Below are 13,442 nucleotides of genomic sequence, written 5' to 3'. Positions count from 1 at the left end.
AAATGTGGGTAAGCTACTACAAACAGCAGAGTGAACGAATTATTGTGGCCAAGATAGATACGAAGCCCACACCTACTACAGTAGTACAAGTTTATATGGCAACTAGCTCTGCAGATGACGAAGAAATTGAAGAAATGTATGATGAAATAAAAGAAATTATTCAGATAGTGAAGGGAGACGAAAATTTAATAGTCATGGGTGACTGGAATTCGAGTGTAGGAAAAGGGAGAGAAGGAAACGTAGTAGGTGAATATGGATTGGGGCTAAGAAATGAACAACAAAGCAAAACGAGGATAATGGAATGTAGTCGAATTAAGTCGGGTGATGCTGAGGGAATTAGATTAGGAAATGAGACACTTAAAGTAGTAAAGGAGTTTTGCTATTTGGGGAGCAAAATAACTGATGATGGTCGAAGTAGAGAGGATATAAAATGTAGACTGGCAATGGCAAGGAAAGCGTTTCTGAAGAACAGAAATTTGTTAACATCGAATATTGATTTAAGTGTCAGGAAGTCATTTCTGAAAGTATTTGTATGGAGTGTAGCCATGTATGGAAGTGAAACATGGACGATAAATAGTTTGGACAAGAAGAGAATAGAAGCTTTCGAAATGTGGTGCTACAGAAGGATGCTGAAGATTAGATGGGTAGATCACATAACTAATGAGGAAGTATTGAATAGGATTGGGGAGAAGTTTGTGGCACAACTTGACCAGAAGAAGGGATCGGTTGGTAGGACATGTTCTGAGGCATCAAGGGGTCACCAATTTAGTGTTGGAGGGCAGCGTGGAGGGTAAAAATCGTAGAGGGAGACCAAGAGATGAATACACTAAGCAGATTCAGAAGGATGTAGGTTGCAGTAGGTACTGGGAGATGAAGAAGCTTGCACAGGATAGAGTAGCATGGAGAGCTGTATCAAACCAGTCTCAGGACTGAAGACCACAACAACAACAACAACAACTTCATATTATTGACAATTCATTGCCGCCAGCAGTATATTCTTCTTCTGCCGTCTATAGATTAGGCCTATACCTGTATTGGGCTCATGTCCATCTTTAGTCGGCACCATATGTCTGTCTTTCCTTTGGGTTTTGTATTGTAAAGCCATATGTGCAATCCTTGTTTCTTCAATTCGTTCTGTCTAATTATGTCTATGTTTTCCTGTTTTCTCGTTTACTGCAAAAATAATCAGTGCTTGACTAGTATTTTCATTATAATTCCTGTCTTACTTAATGGAGCCGGCCGGTGTGGCCGAGCGGTTCTAGGCGCTACAGTCTGGAACTGTGCAACCGCTGCGGTCGTAGGTTCGAATCCTGCCTCGGGTATGGATGTGTGTGTTGTCCTTAGGTTAGTTAGGTTTAAGTAGTTCTACCTTCTAGGGGACTGATGACCTCAGAAGTTATGTCCCATAGTGCTCAGAGCCATTTGACATATTTTGAACTTAATGGAACCATCGACTGGTCATAAAAATTTTATTTCAGCTGGCTTAACGTGGCTGCAATCTTTTCATAGTCCTCACTGCCATACAGCGGAAGAGGTACAGCTATTAAATTATTCAATTTCTTTTTTTTTCTCTGTATTTTTTAGTACTATGGTTATAGTTCCACATATACTGTGATATTTTTGTAATTTAATGCCTGCATTCATATCTTCCTTAAAAGTTATATAGCTCCCTAGGTGACAGACGTGCAGAACATATTTCAAAATCTGAAGTTCATTTACACTTCGTTTAGTACTGAGTATTTCAAATGGGATGGCATTGTCTTAGTTTTATTTACTGCTGCCCTAAAATTATGATTCTTGCCAATCAAAAAGTTTAAAAGATAAACTGATTTTTGTAGTTCGTTTGCAGAATTTGCCATTAAAACAACATCGTAAGTGTTCTACATAATAGTACATTAATTCCTATTTATATAGATTCCTGTTGTCATTTCTCTTCGTTTCTCATTATCTGTTGCACAGTAAATATGTTATCGCTACATGACCTTCCGCCGCTTTGTTCTCTCAACCGTAACACGTCTGTAATGACCCTCAGTCTGTTGTTTGTTACACATGAATACACTAATACTGTGTAGGCAGTGTTTAGAGTGCTCATACCTCCATAATTTTCATGCGATCCCGTTTTTTAAACAGTGGCAAAACTTCAGCTGTAAGAGAATGTTCTGGAAAATTAGTATTTCGCCAACATGTATTGATCATATGCACAGTTATAAACTTAAGCAGTAAATCTATTATGTTTAATCAGTTCTACAACAATAATCCCGTCAGGTTCTGGGAAGTTTTTAAATTTTTGTTTCGTAATTACATCTTCTATTTCTTGTATGGTGATTGAATGAATTGACATAATCAGTAGCGCTTTAATAAAAACTCCTTGCCTGTCGGTTACATCTTAGCGTCTCTTAATGTTCTTTCCAATGTTCCTGAGTTAACGTTTATCTGTGCTACATATTTACCAGATAAATTGAAGTGTCATAATATTTTCAAAGTGGGGTCTTGTTTGCCTTATAATTTACCCCAGTTTCACGAGCCTTTGTTATTAGTGATTTGCTTTGTTTCTAATCACTATGTAGTTTTCCCTTGTTCGATCATTCAGAGATAGTAGCAAATATTCGTACGCTCTTTGTATTTATTTAATTATTGCGTCAGTTTAAGCCCTTTTCTTTTCTTTGACATTTAGATTGCTTTCCTATGCCTTCAGCTGCTGCATTATGTAAATAGCATTTGGTGCAAAATATGTGAAGCTGAAGGATCAGACAGCTTCGCACACAGTATATATACTTAAAATTGCCAACAGACTAGGATTCAGTCCTATTTCTTTCGACTAATAGTGACATTAATACCAGGTAAAGTGAACTGAACATCTGCCCCGAGTGGCAGCACCGTCGAGTTTACACACGACAAGTAGGCTTGGGTGATACTAACTCAGTACACTCCAGTACCCTAATGAGGGGAACGCTATCACACGACACTCCGCTATAGATCAGTGACCTACGTTGCACCACGATTAGACACTGACAGGTATATTTGTTTGAAAATACTCCTCACATACTCTGAAAACACTAAGTCACAATTCACTATACATGGTGCGGCGCTTAAATCCGGACAAATTTCCATTAGAATTTCCCGCCATATCGTAGTTCCGCCGGAGGTCGCTATTGGTGTTCTTGAAAGCCATAGGTGTCTAGTAAACAGTCAGAAGCTCAAAATGGCCGAGGTGTTACGGGCAAGTGCGGAGTACAACCGAAGAAGACCGAGATTATCGTAAGTCTTCGCGCTGGGCGCTCACCCATGGAAGTACGAGTAGTTCGATTCTTCTGGTACCGAGATTTAGTGTTTAGGATATTGTGGCCAATTATAATGCTTCGGAGAAGTCTGGGGAAGGTTCCACTAACCCGGCGAGGAGACCTCATTCGAGGAAACCGTGTCACAAACTGCGGCAGTCATCGAAAAGGCTCAGGCGATGATTTCGGAGATCCCGGGAAATCGGTGAGGAAATTAGGGTCAGTACTGAATGTCAGAGAGCGAACAATAAGTCGGATGGCAGAGGAGGACCTCATATGAGCCATTTTGTCCATTTTGGATAACGTTGACGTGTTATGGTCAAAGCAATTCTGGCCCCCGAACAGCGCGGATTTGAACACCCTCGACTACTATGTTTGAGGCATAGTCGAAAGAGTTATCAATAAGACGAGACAAACAACGTCGCATCTGTACGCGCAGCTACCGAAGCAGCATTCGCGAATAGGGACAGCGCTGTTTTACAGAGTGCGTGCGATTGCTTCAGGAGAAGATTGGAGATTGTCGTTGCGGCTGAAGGTTGTTATATTGAGTAATGGTGTTCTTGAAAAATGCCACAACTAATATGTAAAATGATTTTCATTTCTATTTGTATTTTGTTTTAGTAAATTTGCTGTTTAAAAAACGTCTCACTTGTCCGGATCTAAGCGCTGCACCCTGTATATAACTCCCAATTTCGCCTGAATAAACAGTGACAACTTCAAATATAATGCTTTATTTTTATGTAAAAAATTTTAAACTTGTGTACCTTTGTTCGTAATACCGCTGAAACTGGTGCCATCCATATCATCATGGAACAGTTATTTTTCTTCTAGATACCTGAATCCCCATTGCTCAGCGTTGTTCCCTCCTACTGTAAATTACACACACGCAATTTCAACTGTTTGCTTACAAGTTGCGCCATCACTAACACCTATTTCTCCTTCTCATCAACAGTATATTTTATGATTTCCATTTGAAACTGTCGCAGCTACCTATCAACGCATTTTCCACAGTCACTTTCCATTCTTGCCCTGTGAGGTAACAACGAGTGCTACGTTTAACTGCAACGTAGCTGCACCTAGTCACTGATCGAGTTATTTGTCGCCGAGGTCGACTCTACGGTTAGGTTTGTCTAGAAATTCCAGCGAGGATGTCTTACTTCGTCATTCAGTCTGCATCTACATCTACATACATTCCCTGCTAGGGACCGTACTGTGTATGCAGAGAGTACCTTTTGCCGTTGTTTACATTGTTAGTAATTCCCTTTCCTGTCACACTCGTAAATGGATATTGGCTTCGTCCTCCTTATGCAAGAGGTGTTTTCGTAGCAATTTAAGTTCAAGGAGAAGAAACAAAAATTTTGAAATGGAAATTTGTGGTAAGTCTTACGGGGCCAAACTACTGACGTCATCGGTCCCTAAGCTTACACACTACTTAACCTAACTTAAACTAACTTACGCTAAAGACAACACACACACCCATGCCCGGAGGGAGGGACTCAAACCTCCGACGGGAGCAGCCCGAAAACCGTGAGAAGGCGCCTCAGACCGCACGGCTACCACGCGCGGCAAAATTTTGAGGTTTACCGATGACACTGAAATACTGTCGGAGGTAGAACTGTTCAATGGAACGGACAGAGTGTTCAAAAGATGTTCTAAGACGAGAATCAGTAAAAGTAAAGCAAGAATAATAGACTGTAATCGAGTAAAATCACGGTATTTTGCAGGAGTTTCAGTAGGGAACGAGACACTTCATATATCCTTCTATGTGAATACGGGGCCCACGTCCGTTACACAGTCCACAAACATTTAGGAAAGCTCTTGCCCAGTTTCACATGAATAACACTACTTTCAGGCAGCTGTGGTACACACATTCCGTCTCAGGGCGTAACGGGGTGGCGACAGGATGTGCATCCGGGGTCTGTTTAAATTAACCATGCCAAATCTGTCCACATCCGTGCTGATCCTGCACACACACGCGACAAAGGCACAAAAGAAAAGAAGAAGAAATGAAAAACTAGAAGTATGCGATTTTTTTCTACTTGGTCAGAAAAATAACTGATAATGACAGAAGAAGAGAGGGTATACAATTTAGACTGGGCTATAGTAACGAAAGCATATGTGAAACAGGGGAATTTTTTAATATCGAATGTAAATATTAATAAATCTTTCTGAAGGTACTTCCCAGAAGTGTTGCCTTGTACGAAAATGAAACATGGATGACAGAAATTCCAGCAAGAAAATAATAGAAATTAAGGAATGTGGAGTTATAGAAGAATGCTGAGAATTAGATAGGTAGAGAACGTCACTTACATTGAGGTGACAAATGAAAATGGGGGAAAAAGAAATTTATAAAAAAAATGGTTCAAATGGCTCTGAGCACTATGGGACTCAACTGCTGACGTCATTAGTCCCCTAGAACTTAGAACTAGTTAAACATAACTAACCTAAGGACACCACAAATATCCATGCCCGAGGCAGGATTAGAACCTGCGACCGTAGCGGTCTTGCGGTTCCAGACTGCAGCGCCTTTAACCGCACGGCCACTTCGGCCGGCTAGAAATTTATAGCACAACTTGACATAAGAAGTGATCGATTGATAGGACACATTCCGGGGTAGTGAGAAATTGTCAGTCTAGTATTCGATGTGTGTTTGGACGGGGTGGGGTGGGGGGGGGGGGGGAATTGTGGGAAGGAGGCAGGATAAAATCGTATGGTCGGATGGCTCTAAGCACTATAGGACTTAAGATCTGAGGTCATCAGTCACCTAGACATAGAACTACTTAAACCTAACTAACCTAAGGACATCACACACATCCATGCCCGAGGCAGGATTCGAACCTGCGACCGTAGCAGGAGCGCGGATCTGGACTGAAGCGCCTAGAACCGCTCGGTCTCAGCGGCCGGCGACAAAATTGTAGAGAACGACCAACGGATGAACACAGTGGGCAGGTTCAAAGAGATGCAGGTTGCTAGGCTGTAGTGGTTATTCGGTGATGAAGAGGCTTGCACAAGGAGAGTGTGGAGAGTTGCAGCAAACCAGTCTTCTGAATGAAGACCACAGTAACTACAACAGTTTTACCTGGCCAATGTTAAGCACACTTCGTTACACTGCGGAAGGGCTGATAGACCTTTTTAAATACCTGTTAACTACGGACTTACTGTTTTCCCTGTAGAATTATTGTGTAGCTGGTTACATGTATATTGTTACCACTGTTGGTATCTGAACGCATTCATGCTTGATATCCAGGTACGTATCTCGACATACAGATACCAGAGGCGCCATCCACCTTCCGGAAAACCATTATGTTTTACCTCTGTCAGAAGGTTTATTCAAATTTTAATCGCCTTGTTGCTGCTGCTGGAACAGGAAGTTGGGCGTGAATGCGCTGGCGGGTTCCATGGCAAGACAGGCAGTCCCCAGCGCTGGCTGGCTCCGAGGGATCGCATTGACGAGTCCTTTGTGGCTGTACGGTGACTGTGAAACGGCGCGCCCAATAACCTTGGGCTTACGCTCAGCTGGGTGATTGGAGGTAATCCGCGCATTCATGTCAAAGAGCGGCGGTCCCCCTCGCACAATCTGCTCCCACGCTGCCAGGAATTCGTCGCCGCTCCCCGCACACAGATGGGTTTCCTTTTTTTCTCTTTCCGTCTCTCTCTCTCTCTCTCTCTCTTTTTTTATGCGGTCCCGGCTGACACCCGACACGGGTCGCCGGGGCCGCCTGTCATACTTGGAACAGCACAGCCGCCCCCGTAGTCTACTGCATGGCGGGCAGGGGACTGGAGAGGGGCGTAGAGCTGGTAAATTTAACCACTGTCCCCTTCTCGCCTTCTTCTCTGTGCTGTGACACTGCCACTGGGTCACTGTAGAACATTAAAAATAGTACGTATCCCATATATTGCCCACTAAACATATACCTCTATGGAGAGACATCTACGAAAAAAAAAAAAAAAAATCCTGACGAGTAATTTTTGAAAAGTTTATTATTACTTTTCTAGTTTAATCCACATTTTTCAGTTATGAAAAAAAATGGCTCTGAGCACTTTGGGAATTAACATCTATGGTTATCAGTCCCCTAGACCTTAGAACTACTTAAACCTAACTAACCTAAGGATATCACACAACACCCAGTCATCACGAGGCAGCGAAAATCCCTGACCCCGACGGGAATCGAACCCCGGAACCCGGGCGCGGGAAGCGAGAACGCTACAGCACGACCACGAGCTGCGGACTTCAGTTATGAATGTTGCTGTATTCAGTGCACAAGACTTGTTGGCAATAACACTCCCAACGCCAAAAATTATTGAATCACACGATACATTTCGGACCCCTGTGTCTATCATAACTCATAAAGTCTAAATCATTTACACACTGTTGCTTCTGGTCTTCAGCGAGGTAGTGTGAAATATATGCCCCAAAATATCAGGAAACAAAATTAGCGCCATAACATCAGAAAACATTGATTTATGCAATCTGCAACTGAACATTTTGAACTCAAGGCGCACACTTGTTTGTACACGTCGAAACACAGATAATACGAGACGACCAAAGATGATGCTCAATACGATATTACAGTGCGTGCGTTGTTGAGAACGATGCTATGTTCCTTCGAAAATGCATCGACTTTCAATTATAATGTCCTCCCCTGTACGGGAATTACTTAATGTGTCTGCGACTGCAAGTTGTGACGCAGGAACTACGACGTATGGAATTTTGGGTCTGGTAGTGACTAGGGATCGAATAACTAATGGGGTAAAGGTGACCGCTCACTTGAAACGGGAAATCCGGGTGCAAGTCACGATGCGGCAGAGATTTTCGTTGTCGTTATTCCTTTGTACAGCTGATTGTTGTTCGTAGTCGTAACTACGATTACATTTTGTGTATGAAACCTATTATGTAATGCCATGTGTCACAGTTGTAAAATAATGTGACAGATCTAAGGTAGCAAATTTAAAATCTATTTAAACTTACTAAAATAACTATGTCTAGTGATATTGGCCTGATGAGATTCAGGTTTTGTGACTTTATGGATTATATTTCCATCTATAGTAACAGATCGGTTACACGATAAATCAGTCTAATCTAAATCCGTAAATTCAACTAAATACCTAGGTATTACAATTACCAACAACTTAAATTGGAAAGAACACATAGAAAATTTTGTGGGGAAAGCTAACCAAAGGCTGCGTTTTATTGGCAGGACACTTAGAAAATGTAACAGACCTACTAAGAAGACTGCCTGCACTACGCTTGTCCGTCCTCTTTTACAATACTGCAGCACGGTGTGGGATCCTTACCAGGTAGAACTGACGGAGTACATCGGAAAAGTTCAAAGACAGGCAGCACGTTTCGTATTATCGCGAAATATGGGAGAGAGTGTCACAGAAATGATACAGGATTTGGGCTGGAAATCATTAAATGAGAGGCGTTTTTGGTTGCGACGGAAGCTTCAAACGAAATTCCAGTCACCAACTTTCTCCTCTGAATGCGAAAATGTTTTGTTGACAACGATCTGCATAGGGCGGAACGATAACCAAGATAAAATAAGGGAAATCAGAGCTCGTACGGAAAGATATAGGTGTTCATTCTTTCCGTGTGCTATGCGACATTGGAATAATAGAGAATTGTGAAGGTGGTTCGATGAAGCCTCTGCCAGGCACTTAAATGTGATTTACTGAGTATCCATGTAGATGTAGATGTAGATGATGATGATGATGAAGTTTGGTTTGTGGGGCCGTCAACTGCGCGGTTGTCAGGGCCCATACAAATTTCCAACCTTTTGATCAGTCCAATCCCGCTACTTTCATGAATGATGATGAAATGATGAGGACAACACAAACACCCAGTCATCTCGAGGCAGGTGAAAATCCCTGACTCCGCCGGAACAGATCTAGGGTGTTACCAGTGAGTTTATTGTGTAATACTACCAAATCATTTTCTGTCTTGTTGATAATGTGTCTATTTTCGGGAAAATGCTTTGTATTGCCTGATTTTTCAAAGCTGTTAATGTGAAGGAATTCATGTGTTCTTGGAAGCTGGTTTTGAAACAAATGCCTTTTTTGCCGGCATAATAGTTTGCAGGACAACAGGAAAACTATGCAAGTCTGGTTGGTGGTTGTGATCTCATTAAACTCTTCGAAACATCCGTGGAAGTGTGTCTCGATGGCTGTTAGTGAAGCAGCTCAACTGACATAATCGGTAAAAGTGGAAAGGCGAAACAAAGTCCACCGGAGTGGATTTACATGCGCCGTTTTGCATTGACTGATGAGGAAGAAAACGAAACATCCAGCGTTGTGACAGCTCCATCCCGCAAATGCTAATCGCCAGGGGTACTGGATGAAGATGTGCCGCCTGCTGGGACGACGCTCCCGTTCGCTGCTGCTCTTCCTGCCTCAGTGAGCGTCCTGGTTGTCACAGATCCACGATAAGTTTACAGTATTGGCTCAATCAATGTGAACACCGTTGGTACCCATGTCAGGGGTCAGTAACATGAAATGGAAAGAAGACAAGGATATCTGGTCGGATTGGTATGGGGTAATATCAACAGCAGCAGAAAATGGTATAACGGGAGTAGGATTCGTTATGAATAGGAAGGTAGGGTAGAACGTGTTTCTCTGTGAACAGTTCTGTGATAGGGTTGTTCTGATCACAATTGACAACAAACCAGGAACGACAACGATAGTTCAGGTATACACGCCGACGTGGCAAGCTGAAGATGAAGAGGTAGAGAAAGTATATGAGGATTGTAAGACGTACCCAGGAGCAGGTACAGACTCAGATCGCAACAAAGTTTTGATGAAGATCAGGCTGAAACTTAAGAAATTAGCCAGGAAGAATCAATATGCAAAGAAGCGGGATACGGAAGTACTAAGAAATGACGAGACACGCTTGAAGTTGTCCAAGGCAAGGCTGTAGATTTAGGCAATGAGGAATAGCTCAGTAGGCAGTGCCGCTGAAGAAGAATGGATGTCTCTAAAAAGGGCAGTCGTAGAAGTCGCTGAAGAATGAAATAAATACGAAGTGCAATGGAGCTAAGACGAAATGGGTGCATGAAAAGTCTGAAGAAATCTAAAAAGAAATTATAGGTGGAAGGACTGGCTCAGGATATAGGAAAGTCATAACAGCCTTCGGTGACATTAAAAGTAAGGGTGGTAACATTAAGAGTGCAGCTGGAATTCCACTGTTAAATGCAGACGAGATAGCGCATAGATGATAATAGCACATTGAAGGCCTCTATAAGGGGGAAGATTTGTCTGATGTAATAGAAGAAGAGTGGATTTAGAAGAGAAGCGAATTCGGTATTAGAATAAGAATTTAAAAGAGCTTTGGAAGAGTTAAGATTAAATAAGGCAGAAAGAATAGATAATATTCCATCAGAATTATTAAAATCATTGGGGGAAGTGGCAACAACACGACTATTCACTTTGGTGTGGAGAATTTATGAGTCTAGTGACATACCATCTGACTTCCAAAAAAATATCATCCACACAATTCCGAGGAATGCAAGAGCTGACAAATGCGAGAATTATCGCACAAACATCTTAACAGCTCCGCATCCAAGTTGCTGACACTAATAATATGCAGAAGAATGGAAAAGAAAATTGAGGATGTGTCAGATCACGATCAGTTGGGCAGCAGGAAAGGTAAAGGCGCCAGAAAGGCAATTCTGACGTTGAGGTTGATAACGGAAGCAATGGTAAAGAAAAATCAAGACACGTTCATAGGCTTTGTCGACCTGGAAAGGGTGTTCAACAATGTAAAATGGTGCAAGATGGTCGAAATCTTGAGAAAGATTGGAGTAAGGTATAGGGAGAGACGAGTAATATACAAAATGTACAAGAGCCAAGAGAGTATAATAAGAGATTACGACCAAGAACGAAATGCTCGTATTAACAAGGGTATAAGACATGGATGTAGTCTTTCACCCCTACTGTTCAATCTGTACATCGAAGGAGCAATGATGGAGATAAAAGAAAGGTTCAATAGTGGAATTAAAATTCAAAGTTAAACGATATCAATGATACGATTCGCTGATGACTTTTCTATATTGAGTGAAAGTAAAGAAGAATTACGAGGGTAATCACAAAAGTAAGGTCTCCTATTTTTTTATAAGTACAGAACTCTGTTTGTGTAACAGTTGGTCACACTGTTATGAAGAGTGCTTCACGCACTGTGTGTAAACATGCGCACTCCGCGCTGAGGCGCTCAGTCTTGGCTTGGCAGCCGTTGAGAATGGAGCTCCCGTTGGATGCTACCGCCAAGTGCGCAGTTATTCGGTTTTTGAACGCAAAGGGCACTGTGCCGATTGAAATCCAATTGACGGAAGTGTATGGTGAGTCGTACATGAATGTCAAAAATGTTCGTAAGTGGTGTAGAGAGTTTGCAGCTGGTCGGACCGAAGTTCACGACGAACAAAGGAGCGGGAGACCGTCAATTTCTAAGGAGACAAGTGTTGAAGGTTGAGCAAAGCATGCGTGAAGATCGGCGGATCACCCTGGATGATACCTGCACGTTGGTTCCTGAGGTTTCCCGAAGCACCGCTCACAGAATTTTGACGGAAACAATGAACTACTTGAAGGTGAGCGCAAAATGGCTGCCACGCATGCTGACTGAGGACCACATGCGGCAACTAGTTGATGCTTCCTGCGCATTTCTTCACCGCCATGCAGCCGAACAGGACAACTTTCTGGACTCAACTGTCACGGGAGACGAAGCCTGGGCATACCACTTTACACCAGAGACCATGCAAAAATCACGCCAGTGGCGGCATCCTTCTTCGCCAAAGCCGCGGAAATTCAAACACAATCTGCCGATAAGTCATGGCAACGGTTTTTTGGGATTGGAAAGTGGTATTATCGGTCGAATTAATGGCCACTGGGACCACGATTTATGCTGACAGATTCTGTCAGACTCTGAAAAAATTTAAACGGGCAATTCAGAACCGGAGAAGAGGAATGTTAAGCTAGGGCGTACACATTCTCCATGACTACGCTCGCCCACAAATCGCTCGGCGAACCGTTGCTCTCCTACAACAGTTTCAGTGGAACATGATCACCCACCCACCCTATAGTGCTCACTTGGCGACCAGTGATTATCACCTGTTTCCTAAGTTGAAAGAACATAGGACCGGAAAGCGATTCAGCTTCGACGACGAGGTCAAAGAAGAGGTTCATAACTTTCTGAACAGCATGGTGGCGAACCGGTATGACAGGGGCATACAAAAACTGCCACAGCGTCTACAAAAATGCATCGGCAGAAATGGTGATTATGTCGAGAAGTAGCTGATGTAAAAAACTGTAGAAATAAACAATTCTATGTCCTTATAAAATAATAGGAGACCTACTTCTGGGATTACCCTTGTACATGATCTGCTGAATGGAATGAACAGTTTAATGAGTACAGAGTATCGACTGCGAGTAAGTCACACAAAGACCAAAGTAATGAGAAGTAGCAGATATAGGAACAGCGAGAAATTTAACATCAGGATTGATGGTCACGAAGTAGATGAAGTTAAGGAATTCTACTACCCAGGCAGGAAAGTAACCAATGACGGACCGAGCAAGGAGGATATCAAAAGCAGACTAGCACTGGCAAAATGGTTCAAATAGCTCTGAGCACTATGGCACTTAACTGCTGAGGTCATCAGTCCCCTAGAACTTAGAACTACTTAAACCCAACTAAGCTAAGGACATCACACACATCCATGCCCGAGGCAGGATTCGAACCTGCGACCGTAGCGGTCGCGCGGTTCCAAACTGTAGCGCCTAGAGCCGCTCGGCCACTACGGCCGGCCTAGCACTGGCAAAAAGGTTATTCCTCGTCGAGAGAAGTGTACTAGCATCTAACATAGGCGTTAATTTGAGGAACAAATGTCTGAGAATGTACGTTTGGAGCACAGCATTGAGTGGTAACGGAACATGGACTGTGGGAAAACCGGAACAGAAGAAAATCGAAGCAACTGAGATGGGATGCCACAGACAAATGTTGGAAATTAGGTGGATTCATAAGGTAAGGAATGAATACGTTCTGTGCAGAATTGGTGGGGAAAGGAATATGTGGAAAACGCTGACAAGGAGAAGGGAAAGGATGATAGGACATCTGTTAAGACATCAGGGAATGACTTCCATCGTATTAGAGGGAGCTGTAGAGGGCAAAAACTGGAGACT

Source organism: Schistocerca piceifrons, chromosome 2, assembly GCF_021461385.2.
Source record: "Schistocerca piceifrons isolate TAMUIC-IGC-003096 chromosome 2, iqSchPice1.1, whole genome shotgun sequence".
Lineage (NCBI taxonomy): Eukaryota > Metazoa > Arthropoda > Insecta > Orthoptera > Acrididae > Schistocerca > Schistocerca piceifrons.
This window is presented reverse-complemented; position numbering follows the sequence as displayed.